Here is a 13,651-nt window from a genome sequence, read left to right on the forward strand (position 1 = left end):
GGAGAGGTAGTGATTTTTTCCATCATTTTTGCATGAAATCTTTTCAGTCGGACTTGCAGGCTAGAGGGGATTTTACTCATCTACAGGCTCCTTCGGTGTAGCTCTCCACTCACCAGTTCAATAGCCAATGTTTTCAGGTAAATTATTCTATGCAGTGGTTCCAGTTGATTTCCGAGGTAAATCACTTGTGAATTGATGCCACGCACATTCAATATCACGAAGAAGATGAACATTGGCCATCACTTGGTCTTTTGACTAACACTGTCAGCGGCTTCTTGCTCCACTTGGTCTTTTTATTTTTGCCCAAGTAATAGGTTTATTTTTGCCCAAGTAATAATTGTTTACCTCTCTCAGTCTCCTCACCATCCTGCTCTGTTCCAAAATCACTTTTACATTCTTCCACCTCCATCTTGAGATGAAATGTCACTCTGTTCCCCTCAATCTGCACTCAGTGTGGAATCTCCCTCAACATCATTCAAAAGCATAGTCTTAATTTCTTCAACATGAAAAGGGTTAGATAAATTATATGTTTTACTGGCTATTTCAGCATAAAATTTGAAGAAAAAGAGAGAGTATGTATAAGGGCACAATATGTCTTAGAGAAACCCTATTTTTTTCTAAGAAAACACTACTTATTTCAACAAATTAATTTACATTATTCATTCATAAAACAAGCTAAATAACGAAATGTGATAAATAAAGAGAGAAAATGCTAACCTGCAAATGTGATATGCAGTGAGACTGAGGAGCCATAGAGGCCCGATCTGCTCTCCAGAAAGTCTGCTGAAAGACTGAGATCAGGTTTAAAAGAGCATGAAAGACAGGAAATAACTGAGAGGGGGGAAATATGTTGATAATTTGGAGAGGAGAGAAACAAAAGTATTTGAGCTGTGTCTGTCAGATCAGCTGCACCTGACGGAGGGTAAAAATGCAACTTAGTATCGACCACAGCCACAAGTGAAATTGTTTTGTCAGCTACAATGTGTCACAGCGTCTCTGCATACCCACCCAGCCATCGCTCCCATGCCGCAGCCCCTTGCCGCCAGACAGCCACGGCAGTCACCTCTGACAGGCGCGTGGCCAACAGTGTCTTTGCATGCAATACGCATGCGCCATAGGCTGTGGCCGCGCCTCCCTTCTGCTTCTTGTGCTTTGGCTATGCCCTGACCCAGAAGCACCCCTTGACCAATGGCAGACCAGACAGGGGCATATCAGGCCGCTTCCCCCTGAGGGAGGCACCAGATCGTTGTGCTTCCTAGCACACTGGGCCACGCTTCTTCGTGTGCTCTCTGCAGTCTCACAGTCCCGTTCTCGTGTGCTCCCTGCAGCAGCCTCGCAGTCCGGCTAGCCGTGTCCCATGCTGTACTCCAGTCCTTCTCCGGTGTTCCTGTTCCATCCTGCTCCAGTCCTGCCGTTCTACTCCTGTCCTGCCTCCAGTGTTCCTGTTCCATCCTGCTCCAGTCCTGCCGTTCTACTCCTGTCCTGCCTCCAGTGTTCCTGTTCCATCATGCTCCAGTCCTGCTGTCCTACTCCAGTCCTGCCTCCGGTGTTCCTGTTCCATCCTGCTCCAGTCCTGCCATCCTACTCCGGTGTTCCTGTTCCATCCTGCTCCAGTCCTTCCGTCCTACTCCAGTCCTGCCTCCGGTGTTCCTGTTCCATCCTGCTCCAGTCCTTCCATCCTGCTCTAGTCCTGCCTCCGGTGTTCCAGTTCCATCCTGCTCCAGTCCTTCTGTCCTCCTCTAATCCTGTCTCCTGTGTTCCTGCTCCAGCCATCCCTCCACGTTCCAGTCTACTGTCTTACTCCATTCCTGTCTCCTGTGTTCCAGCTCTGTCCTGTCATCTACACTTCAGTCCCTCCACGTTCCAGTCTACAGTCTTACTCCACTCCTGTCTCCTGTGTTCCAGCTCTGTTCTGTCATCTACACTTCAGTCCCACAGTCCTACTCCAGTCCATCCTGAGCCGCCCCTCTCAGTACCGGCTACCGTGGTACTCGAACCCCTGGGCCTGCTCCTAACGGTCCCTGTATAGGGGTCAGTTCCACCTGGCAGCTCGCCCAGGGCCCCTCGGTGCCATGGCCCAGAGGGTCCACTCCTGGAGATTCCGGCTCCAGACCAGCCACTCTAACACAATGGTCTCAAGTGCCAGCCACAATGCCCCTTTTATCCTTCTACTAAATTTAAATATACCCTCATTTTGTCAGACACTGTAACTCCCATGAATCAGACACATTTGTTTCATATTGTCAGAAACAATACTCGCAATTATCAGTTACAATGATTGTTATAGCCAGCAACAACAGTACAATATAATAAAGTTCATTATTTCTAGGTATGAGGCAGAACTGCAAGGCAATGACAAAATACCCCCAAGGAAATGGAATGGCTGTATACCACTTACTGTACAGTACTGGGATTTACCTGTAATGCCCTGAGATTAAATAAATGGATTTGCCACTTCTGGATGAGTGCCGAGGAAGATTTTTTTTTTCTGTAGTATCTACCTGATTCTGCTCAATAACCTTCAGCTGACTTAGTTGACTAGTACATTTAATTAGTGATGAGCGAACGTGCATCAACAATGTGTTATCCGACAATGCTTGGATGTTATCCAAGTATCTTGGGCGTGCTCGGATTATACAGTATGTTGTAATCCCTGCGTCTGCATGTTTTGTGGCTGTTGGACAACCTCAACACATTTGGGGAATGCCTAACAAACAGGAAATCCCAGCATGTGCTTCATCTGTCTAACAGCCGCAAAACCAACCGCCGCAGGGACTCAAACATATTATTTGACGATGTCCAAGATATTTGGATAACACCCAAGCATGCTCGGATAACACGCTATCTGAGCATGTTCGCTCATCACTGCATTTAATAATTCTAAAGACATAGATGACTTTTTAGAATATTATGTGACATCCTTTACCATTATCTGGTTTTAATATGTCTATTTCACCTGCTCTTTGCATTAAACTAATTTACGTGTTTTCATGTTGAAAGTCTGCTGATTTTGTTCTGAGTAAGAGTACTGGTAACTGGATTGATTCTTTTAAGTGGATATGTCAAGAACCAAGATGAATAAACATGGAATCAAAAAGTAAATAATAATATTAAATATAATGATAATCAACTTATGTTGCCTTGGATGTAGTGCAAATAAGCTTTCCTTTCAATTTTTACTCATCCTATATTATTCATGTTCAGCATGTGAGTGTTATGTGTGTTGTGAGTGTAATGCTTGCATCCATGAATGCTAAAATGCCTCACTTTTGTTAGACATCCACTATCATATCATGCTTACTTGGTTTTCTAAAGAACATTTTATGTCCACATAGATTTTTCCTATTGATATTTTACGTGCGGAAACTTCATACAGCTGTACAACACAGTGTAAAGTCATTTGTTATATAGTACGTGTTGTCCAGTCTAGGGACTGATCTGTTAAACTACAGTAGGTTGATCAAAGGGTTGTGCAGGTTTTGTCACAATGCTCCAGGGAAATTTTGATCTTTCAGATAAGTGGCAAGTATATCAGCATCTGACTTTTTCTAAAAGATGACAGCTCTAATGTTTGAAAGAGAAAATAGCCTTGAAACCACGCAACGGGATATTAGATTGCTGCCTTAAAAGTTATTGCCTTAGTTTTTTTTATAAGATGACAAAGCAATGCTAATAAAAGTAATTACCAAGGTATCTTTGTGTCTTTATAATATAACTGTGTTATATACAACTACTTTAGAAGCCTTTGGGCAAACCATTATCTTTCCTGTGTTCTCTGCTGCTCAGATCAAGGCAAGTCCCCCTCAGTCTTAAGGGGGTTTTACACATAGCGATATTGCTAGCGATATCGCTATAACGTCACTGATTTTGTGACGTTATAGTGATATCGCTAGCAATATCGCTATGTGTGATACTTACCTCCGACTGGCTCCCCCGCTGGTTATCGCTGATCGCGCAAGAATTTCCGGCTCCTTTTCTCGTCATCAGCTTCCTGCTGGGGCTTCCTGCTGTGACGACGAGCGACGCATGGAGGTGGGTGGGAGGACGTCTTCATCGCTGTGTGTGAAAGGTGAGTATCGTCTGCTGTATCGCTGCTGCATTGCTGTGAGATCTTTCTGTGTGAAAGCTCAATAGCGATCATTTAGCGATGCTCCAGCGATCCTGACCGGGTCGGATCGCTGGTCGGATCGCTGGTTCATCGCTAAATGTAAAAGAGCCTTTACTATTGGTAGACATCCCGGAGGTTGAATCTCCACTGGTCATAAAGTGATGGCTCATATTGATTTGCGTTTACATTATGAGATTGGGAACCTATAATCATATTCACTAAATTTGGATTTTCTAGTAAAATTCAAGAATAATTCAATTTTCCTTAAACTTATGCATTCATCTTTACGCTCAAGTTTTGTTTGATTAATTTCAGCATTTACTCGATACTTACATTTAAATATATTAGACATCAAATATTTAATTAAATCTGTATACAGAATATGTTCACTGTATATGTATAGTATGTATTTTATACAGTGGGGAAAAAAGTATTTAGTCAGCCACCAATTGTGCAACTTCTCCTATGTAACAAGATGAGAGAGGCCTGTAGCTGACATAATAGGTAGACCACAACTATGAGAGTCAAAATGAGAAAACAAATCCAGAAAATCACCTTGTCTGATTTGTCAAGATTTATTTCACAAATTATGGTGGCAGATAAGTATTTAGTCATTAACAAAAGTTAATCTCAATATTTTGTTATATATCCTTTGTTGGCAATGACAGAGGTCAAAAGTTTTTTGTAAGTCTTCGCAAGGTTGGCACACACTGTCTTCGCAAGGTTGCCCCATTCCTCCATGCAGATCTCCTCTAAAGCAGTGATCATTTGGGCATGTTGCTGGACGACACTGACTTTCAAATCTTTCCAAAGGTTTTCTATGCGGTTGGTTAACATCTGGAGACTGGCTAGGCCACTCAAGGATCTTCAAATGCTTCTTACGAAGCAACTTCTTCATTGCCTTGGCAGTGTGCTTGGGATCATTATCATGCTGAAAGACCCATCCATGTTTCATCTTCAATGTCCTTGCTGATGGAAGGAGGTTTGCACTCAAAACCTCACGATACATGGCCCCATTCATTCTTTCATGTACACGGATCAGTCATCCTTCTTTCTTTGCAGAGAAAGCCCCAAAGCATGATGTTGCCACCCCCATGCTTCACAGTAGGTATGGTGTTCTTTGGATGCAACTCAGCATTCTGTCTCCTCCAAACATGACAAGTTTTGTTTATACCAAACAGTTCTTCTTTGTTTCATCAGACCATATGACATTATCACAATACTCATCTGGATAATCAAAATGCTCTCTAGCAAACTTCAGACAGGCCTGGACATGTACTCGCTTAATCAGGGGGACATGTCTGGCACTGCAGGGTCTGAGTCCCTGGCGGCATAGTGTGTTACTAATGGTAGCCTTTGTTTTGGTGGTCCCAGCTCTATGCAGGTCATTCACTAGGTTCCCTCGTGTGGTTCTGGGATTTTTGCTCACCGTTCTTGTGATCATTTTGACCCGACGGGGTGAGATCTTGCGTGGAGACCCAGATCGAGAGGGATTATCAGTGGTCTTGTATGTCTTTCATTATTATTGCTCCCACAATTGATTTCATCACACTAAGCTGCTTGCCCATTGCAGATTCAATCTTACCAGCCTGGTGGAGGACTACAATTTTGTTTCTGGTGTCCTTTGACAGCTCGTTGGTCTTCACCATAGTGGAGTTTGGAGTGTGACTGTTTGAGGTTGTGGACAGGTGTCTTTTATACTGATAATAAGTACAAACCGGTGCTATTACTACAGGTAATGAGTGGAGGACAGCTGAGCCTCTTAAAGAAAAAGTTACAGGTTTGTGAAAGCCAGAAATCTTGCATGTTTTAGGTGACCAGATAAATATTTTCCACCATAATTTGCAAAATAAATCTTGCTAAATCAGACAAGGTGATTTTCTGGATTTGCTTTCTCATTTTGACTCTCATAGTTGTGGTCTACTATGATATAAATAACAGGCCTCTCTCATCTTTTTAAGTGGAAGAACTTGCACAATTGGTGGCTGACTAAATACTTTTTTCCCTACTGTATATACCCTTTACATAGTGTAGGAATTGTACTCACTCAGGTGCGATAGGAGGAAGACAGGAGGCACGATCCTTTCAAAGAATATGTGGGTTTACTTGCTTCATAAAAACCAGAAGCACCAACAAAAAGGTGACTAGCCTTTAGAACAGACAAAACACAGCATCAGTGTCCATAGCACAGTGGCTCTAGCTCCTCTGAGAGCTATGTGGGAGTTCCTGCTCTCTCAAGACACCAGCCACTGCTAACTCACATGGCCAGGTCACATCACCCTGACCTCACACAGATCATGGAGGTCTCCACACCTCCAGCCACAGACCATTTGCCGAACAAGATCCTCCATTATGTAGGCTGTAACCACACCCACAGATGAGGTATGTAGGTAGTCAGACCTGCCCATCTCTCATAGCTACCTGCAACCCGGACTCAGGTGCAGTAAATGACATCTTAGTGCTCACGTGCACTAAAGCAAAATAATCCAGGTTGCATTGCAGGAAGCAGCAATCTCTGCGACACATACCACCCATCGATTATAGGCCATTAACCTCCTTACAATGCAAATTGCAAATATAAGTTGCCTATATTGTGTGTGTGTATATATTTGAAGTATACATACGGTTTACTGCACTCCTAGGCTTAAAGGTTGCTTGCAGAGTGTCCAAAACCGCAATAGTATATAAATAGGAAATCCGGCAATACAATACAGAAAAATGGCAAGATATATTAAATGATGAGGCCTACTTGGTGCAAAAAAATGTGATGTTTCATGCCACATTACTTTTTTCAAACATGCACACTAAATTTTTTGTCACAAAATGAATATGTTTCATTAAGCAGTGTGCGTCAATATGGTAAAGTGCATATATATACAGTATATATATATATATGTATACAGGGTGGGCCATTTATATGGATAGACCTAAATAAAATAAGAATGGTTGGTGATATCAACTTCCTGTTTGTGGCACATTAGTATATGGGAGGGGGAGCCTTTTCAAGATGGGTGGTGACCATGGCGGCCATTTGGAAGTCAGACATTTTGGATTCAACTTTATTTTTTACAATGGGAAGAGGGTAATGTGACACACCAAACTTATTGAGAATTTCACAAGAAAAACAATGGTGGTTTTAACGTAACTTTATTCTTTCATGCGTTATTTACAAGTTTATGACCACTTATAAAATGTGTTCAAAGTGCTGCTCATTGTATTGGATTGCCAATGCAACCCTCTTCTCCCACTCTTGACACACTGATAGCAACACCGCAGAAGAAATGCTAGTCTAAGGGGGTCAGATTCCTTGTAGGAATGCTCGGACCTGACACCCATAATATAGTGGTGCACTATCTTGCTGGAAAAATTCAAGGAACATACCATCTTCAGTGCATAAAGAGGGCAACACATCATCATGTATCTCGGTACCTAATGGCAGTCAGGCTACCTCTGGCGAGCACATGGAGGGCTGTGCGGCCTTCCAAAGAAATACCACCCCACACCATTACTGACCCACTGCCAAACCGGCCATGCTGAAGGATGTTGCAGGCAGCAAATCGCTCTCAATGGTGTCTCCAGACTCTGTCACGTCTGTCACATGTGCTCAGTGTGAACCTGCTTTCATCTGTGAAGAGCACAGGGCGCCAGTGGCGAATTTGCCAATTCTGGTGTTCTGTGGCAAATGCCAAGCATCCTGCATGGTCTTGGGCTGTAAGCACAACACCCATCTGTGGACATTGGGCCCTCAGACCATCCTCATGAAGTCGGTTTCTAACCAATTGTGCAGACACATGGACATTTGTGGCCTGCTGGAGGTCATTTTGCAGGGCTCTGGCAGTGCTCCTCCTCTTCCCCCTTGCACAAAGGCAGAGGTAGCGGTCCTGCTGCTGGGTTTTTACCCTCCTACGGCCCCCTCCACATCTCCTGGTGTCCTGGCCTGTCTCCTGGTAGCGCCTCTAGCCTCTGGACACTATGCTGACAGACACAGCAAACCTTTTTGACACAGCATGCATTTTATGCCATCCTGGATGAGCTGCACTATTTGAGCCACTTGTGTGGGTTGTAGAGTCCGTCTCATGCTACCACAAGCATGAAAGCACAACCAACATTCAATAGTGACCAAAACTTCAGCTAGAAAGCATTGGTACTGAGATGTGGTCTGTGGTCCCCACCTGCAGAACCACTCCGTTATAGAGGGTGTTTTGATAATTGCCAATAATTTCCATCTGTTGTCTAATCCATTTGCACACAACAGCATGTGAAACTGATTGTCAATCAGTGTTGCTTCATAAGTGGACAGTTTGATTTCACAGAAGTTTGATTTCCTGGGAGTTAAATTCTGTTGTTTAAGTGTTCCCTTTATTTTTTTGAGCAGTGTATATGTATATTTATGCATATGTACTATATATATATAGTTAGATAGATAGATAGATAGATGTATATATAGATAGATAGACACACACATTTTTTATTTATGTGTTTGTGTTTACTAAAAGTGAAACTGTAATAAATGAATACTATAGTAATAAACATGTCAGTCACAAAAAGCTTTTGTGCATTGATATTCTTTTGCAGTATTTAGTAGCATATGATTTTAGACATAATATATGATAATTGAAAAAATTCTTAGGTCATGGAGTGTTTTCTCTATACTGATTTACATGCTGTTTGCAGCTTATTTTAGACTGGATTTTGTTTTAGGGGCAGTAAATAAACTTCTTGTTCCTTATGTTTTTGTTCTAGCTTCAGAGGTCAACAAGCTACAAGTGAACTTGAAATGATAAATGAAAATGCTTTATGATTTGCCTGACAGTGAAGAATAATTATACAAAGTACAAAATATTGAAGGGCAGTCTACAGCACATCTTTTCATTCTACGCAAACCTGATCTATAATTAATCTTTTTTTGAGTTTTCCAACCTTGTGTTCTTGTATGTCACCAAAGCTGAACTGCAGACTGATGCTTTCAGAAAGCTTTTATCAATGTGCTTCATTTCTTAGCTTTCCTTTTTTAATTTTCTTTAGAATCAATGAACATGAACTCTTTTATTCATAGCCTAAAGTGTTTTCTAGGGATTTATTGTAATGTTTAACTTGGTAGTATAACATTATTAAAACAAGGTATGCCATTGTTTATAAACCCATTGGTGTCCCAGCCAGTTTTGGTCTTTATGACAAATCTTTTTTCCTCCACTTTTTTCATGTCGTGTTACAGAACATAGCTTTTTTTAATTTTTTTCAATGATATATCTTGAGAAAAGCTTTTTCTTTGGCGGGATAAGTTGTATTTGTAAGTGACAAAGTTTCGAGGTACAGATAAACAGATAACAACTTTTATTTACAAAAATGTAAATAAACAAAACAGCATTTTTTCACTGTTTTCATTTTAAAAATCATGTCATTATAATATTTTTAAATCTTCTGTGCTGTACAAATAAATGTCATTATTTGATTACATTGATAATACACTGTACTAGTAAGACAATAGAGTGTATTTTCTAATCTTTCAATGTTTGACCTTTCAGTAACTAAGGCCAGGATCACACATGCGAGAAACACAGATGAGTCTTGCATCTTAATACCCGGCACTGCCACTGTGCACTCGGGAGCGGACTGTGCGGCTGCATAGAAAGTCATGCAGCCGCACACTCCGCTCACGAGAGCCGGCGTCAATACCAGGTATTAACATGCGAGACTCGTCCGAGTTTCTCACATGTGTGATCCTGGCCTAAGTCAAATTGTTCAAATGTGACCAGTATCACTTTATGTGTCTATAACTCTGGAATTTTGAGAATTTTTTTACACATTATATTTTATGATAATGGTAAGTTTAGGTTGATATGTTATGCGTTTATTTATAATTTAAAAAAAAATCTGAAATTTGATAAAAAAATCTAAACATTGTCAATTTTAAAACTTTAAATGATTCTCCCTTTATTTCAGAGAGTTATTACTTAGTGGCATAGGTTGGAAAACAAAACCTAGGTCCATCAAGTTCAACCTTCCATCACCAATTGTAGATTTTGTCTGACCTATATTAGAACTATCTTCATAGGACAGAGTTGCACATAGGTGTACACCACCACAGTAATATGGATCAAGAAAGAAAAAAAGAAAAGATATGTGCAACTAGATTAAAAATTAACTTTTATTCCACTATTTAAAATGTGAGTAATTTGTAAAATTATGTACATACACCATAGATGTATATTGGGTCAAATATGGCCCACTAATTCCAAGAATAGAAACAAAATTTCATTAATAAATATAAGGGATTACGACTAGAGTTGAGCGAAACGGGTCGAAAAATTTCAAAAGTCGCCGACTTTTGGCAAAGTCGGGTTTCATGAAACGGAACCCAACCCTAGGATGAGGTCGGCCACGAGGTCGGCGACTTACGCGCCAAAGTCGCGTTTCAAAAGTTTGTTTTGCGCTCTTTTTCAGCCAATCAGGATCCACGGACACTGTGGGCAACGTGATGACACAGGCAGGGGTCACCACCATCTTTCAGAAGGGAATGCAAGTGATTGGCTTGCTTTGGTGGGCGTCACAGGGGGTATAAAAGGGCATGCACGCCGACCGCCATCTTACTTCTGCCGATCTCAGTATAGGGAGAGGTTGCTGCTGATTCTGTAGGGAGAGCGTTAGGCAGGGAAGAAGACAAAAAAACTGCTTCTGCTGCTAGCGATTTGGCCTGCACAACACACCAGTCACTGTGTGTGCAGTGCAAGGGGAGGCTATATAGTGGTGTATCAGTGGTGTTGGTTGTTGGGCTGCCTTCTAAGGCTTCCTGACATTCCTGCATTGCTGTTTACCCACTGCTCCGCAAACTGCTTTTTTAAAAGCAATCCCAATTTTTTTTTTGTCCTGCTGAGAAGAAAAAAAACTGCTTCTGCTGCTAGCGATTTGGCCTGTACAACACACCAGTCACTGTGTGTGCAGTGCAAGGGGAGGCTATATAGTGGTGTATCAGTGGTGTTGGTTGTTGGGCTGCCTTCTAAGGCTTCCTGACATTCCTGCATTGCTGTTTACCCACTGCTCCGCAAACTGCTTTTTTAAAAGCAATCCCAATTTTTTTTTTTTTGTCCAGCTGAGAAGAAAAAAAAACTGCTTCTGCTGCAAGCGATTTGGCCTGCACAACACACCAGTCACTGTGTGTGCAGTGCAAGGGGAGGCTATATTGTGGTGTATCAGTGGTGTTGGTTGTTGGGCTGCCTTTTAAGGCTTCCTGACAGGCTGGCATTGCTGTTTACCCACTGCTCTGCAAACTGCTTTTTTAAAAGCAATCCAATCTCCCTTATCCTCTAGTCACTTTTGTCACAGCTGTGCCATCGAGCCTGTGACATAGCGCTCAGATATCAGTGTATCAGTGGGCCTCACACAATCCAAAAGTGTCCAGTGTCCACAAGTGTCTGCAGAAATTCAAAATCTCCCTTATCCTCTCGTCACTTTTGTCACAGCTGTGCCATCGAGCCTGTGACATAGCGCTCAGATATCAGTGGCCCTCACACAATCCAAAAGTGTCCAGTGTCCACAAGTGTCTGCAGAAATTCAAAATCTCCCTTATCCTCTAGTCACTTTGGTCACAGCTGTGCCATCGAGCCTGTCACATAGCGCTCAGATATTCATTGGGCCTCACACAATCCAAAAGTGTCCAGTGTCCACAAGTGTGTGCAGAAATTCAAAATCTCCCATATCCTCTAGTCACTTTGGTCACAGCTGTGCCATCGAGCCTGTCACATAGCGCTCAGATATTCATTGGGCCTCACACAATCCAAAAGTGTCCAGTGTCCACAAGTGTGTGCAGAAATTCAAAATCTCCCTTATCCTCTAGTCACTTTGGTCACAGCTGTGCCATCGAGCCTGTCACATAGCGCTCAGATATTCATTGGGTCTCACACAATCCAAAAGTGTCCAGTGTCCACAAGTGTGTGCAGAAATTCAAAATCTCCCTTATCCTCTAGTCAATTTTGTCACAGCAGTGCCATCGAGCCTGTGACATAGCGCTGAGATATCAGTGGGCCTCACACAATCCAAAAGTGTCCAGTGTCCACAAGTGTCTGCAGAAATTCAAAATCTCCCTTATCCTCTAGTCACTTTGGTCACAGCTGTGCCATCGAGCCTGTCACATAGCGCTCAGATATTCATTGGGCCTCACACAATCCAAAAGTGTCCAGTGTCCACAAGTGTGTGCAGAAATTCAAAATCTCCCTTATCCTCTAGTCACTTTGGTCACAGCTGTGCCATCGAGCCTGTCACATAGCGCTCAGATATTCATTGGGCCTCACACAATCCAAAAGTGTCCAGTGTCCACAAGTGTGTGCAGAAATTCAAAATCTCCCTTATCCTCTAGTCACTTTGGTCACAGCTGTGCCATTGAGCCTGTCACATAGCGCTCAGATATTCATTGGGCCTCACACAATCCAAAAGTGTCCAGTGTCCACAAGTGTGTGCAGAAATTCAAAATCTCCCTTATCCTCTAGTCACTTTGGTCACAGCTGTGCCATCGAGCCTGTCACATAGCGCTCAGATATTCATTGGGTCTCACACAATCCAAAAGTGTCCAGTGTCCACAAGTGTGTGCAGAAATTCAAAATCTCCCTTATCCTCTAGTCACTTTGGCCACAGCTGTGCCATCGAGCCTGTCACATAGCGCTCAGATATTCATTGGGCCTCACACAATCCAAAAGTGTCCAGTGTCCACAAGTGTGTGCAGAAATTCAAAATCTCCCTTATCCACTAGTCACTTTGGTCACAGCTGTGCCATCGAGCCTGTCACATAGCGCTCAGATATTCATTGGGCCTCACACAATCCAAAAGTGTCCAGTGTCCACAAGTGTGTGCAGAAATTCAAAATCTCCCTTATCCTCTCGTCACTTTTGTCACAGCTGTGCCATCGAGCCTGTGACATAGCGCTCAGATATCAGTGGCCCTCACACAATCCAAAAGTGTCCAGTGTCCACAAGTGTCTGCAGAAATTCAAAATCTCCCTTATCCTCTCGTCACTTTTGTCACAGCTGTGCCATCGAGCCTGTGACATAGCGCTCAGATATCAGTGGGCCTCACACAATCCAAAAGTGTCCAGTGTCCACAAGTGTCTGCAGAAATTCAAAATCTCCCCTGTCCTATAGACACCTTGTACCTTGTTTTACATTACTATATAGTTTGTTGGATTTTGTCTACATTTCTACCAAAAATGAGGAAGGCTGGTGGAAGAGGCCGTGGAATTGGGCGGGGGTTGGCAGCTGGTAATGATGGTGTTGGTGGTGGATCTGATGGTAGTGGCAAGAGCAAAATAGGACCGAATGCAGGAGGTGTTGAGCCTGCGTCATCGTCTGGCTACATAAGGCCTCGAACGCTTAGTTTTCTAGGAGTTGGCAAACCGCTTTTAAAGCCAGAGCATCAGGAAAAAGTTTTGTCTTACATTGCTGACTCAGCCTCCAGCTCTATCGCCTCCTCTTCTTCAGTTGTAAAAAGTAAATGCACTGAGTCGTCATTGGAGGCTCATGTTCATGAACCACACCTTTCCTTGTGTCCTTCACC

The sequence above is a fragment of the Dendrobates tinctorius genome, unplaced genomic scaffold (genome assembly GCF_039654945.1).
Source record: "Dendrobates tinctorius isolate UK_male_01 unplaced genomic scaffold, ASM3965494v1 ptg000064l, whole genome shotgun sequence".
NCBI lineage: Eukaryota > Metazoa > Chordata > Amphibia > Anura > Dendrobatidae > Dendrobates > Dendrobates tinctorius.